The 1,225-nt window shown below is 34.2% G+C and overlaps 1 non-coding gene across 1 annotated transcript; it reads right to left on the bottom strand.

Annotated features, from left to right (window-relative positions):
- Window positions 1–876: 876 nt before the first annotated feature.
- LOC134470400 (U6 spliceosomal RNA) lies at window positions 877–983 on the bottom strand. Its single transcript, XR_010039250.1, has one exon. It is a non-coding gene; the product is annotated as a U6 spliceosomal RNA (small nuclear RNA).
- Between the last annotated feature and the right edge of the window lie 242 nt (window positions 984–1,225).

Below are 1,225 nucleotides of genomic sequence, written 5' to 3'. Positions count from 1 at the left end.
GTGAATCCATCTGGGCCTGGGCTCTACTTTGTAGGTAAGTACTTAATTACATTTTCAATTTCATTAACAGAAATTGGGTTATTCAGAAGTTTGACATCTTCTTGACCTAGTTTTGGTACTTCATGTGTTTCTAGAAATCTGTCTGTTCCTTCCATGTTATCAAACCTTTGACAGTAGAGGTTTTCGAAATAGGTGTTGATGATCTGTATTTCTACAGAGTCTGTAATGATTTCACCTTTTTTATTTCTTATTGCATGAATTTGAACTTTTTCTTCCCTTTTTTGATAAGGTTGGCTAGGGTTTATCAGTTTTATTTATTCTTTCAAAGAACCAACTCTTTGATTCCTTGATTCTTTGGATTGTTTTCTTAGTCTCTATTGCATTGATTTCTGCTCTGATTTTTATAATTTCCTCTCTTCTTTTGGCTTTGGGCTTGACTTGCTCTTCTTTTTCTACATGTTTGAGGTTTAACATCAGGTTATTTATTTATATGCATTCTGTTTTCCTGATGTTGGAACTCAGTGCAATAAATTTTCCTCTGAGGACGGCTTTCATTGCTTCCCACAGATTCCGGTAAGTTATATTTGTATTTTCTTTTGCTTGGAGGTATTATTTAATTTCTTCTTTAATTTCCCCTGTGATCCATTGATTCTTACAGAGTGTGTTACTCAGTTTCCAATTGTTTGTGGGATTTTTGCAGTATCTTTTATCATTAATTTTTATTTCATAGTGTTGTGATCCAATAACATGCAAGGGATAATTTCAACTCTTTTGCATTTATTTAAATATGTTCTGTGAGCTAATATATGGTCTATTTTAGAGAATCACCCATGTACTGCTAAGAAGAATGTGTATTCTGATGTTGTTGGATGGAACAAAAATATGGAACACTTCTCAAATTTGCATGTCATCCTTGCGTAGGGGCCATGCTAATCTTCTCTGTATCATTCCAATTTTAGTATATGTGCTGCTGAAGTGAGCACACAACTCCAATTTCTATAGAACCGTTGGCTCCAGTCACTCATCCATGTAGCTGCTAGCAGTGAATTGGAAATATAGCTGTCAGTGATTTTGTCCTATGAATTCTTCACTCAAGTCATAAACTCTTACAGCCCAGGCTTCCCAAAGTTTCCATTAAATCAAGTGTTAATGGAATATTTATGAGACAGGAGTGCAATAAAAATGATGACAATTAAGAATAATGAACCACACCAAAGCAATAAAA

The sequence above is a fragment of the Cavia porcellus genome, unplaced genomic scaffold (genome assembly GCF_034190915.1).
Source record: "Cavia porcellus strain 051 isolate PalLab524CR breed Dunkin Hartley unplaced genomic scaffold, mCavPor4.1 scaffold_14, whole genome shotgun sequence".
In the NCBI taxonomy this organism is placed as follows: Eukaryota; Metazoa; Chordata; class Mammalia; order Rodentia; family Caviidae; genus Cavia; species Cavia porcellus.
This window is presented reverse-complemented; position numbering and strand designations above follow the sequence as displayed.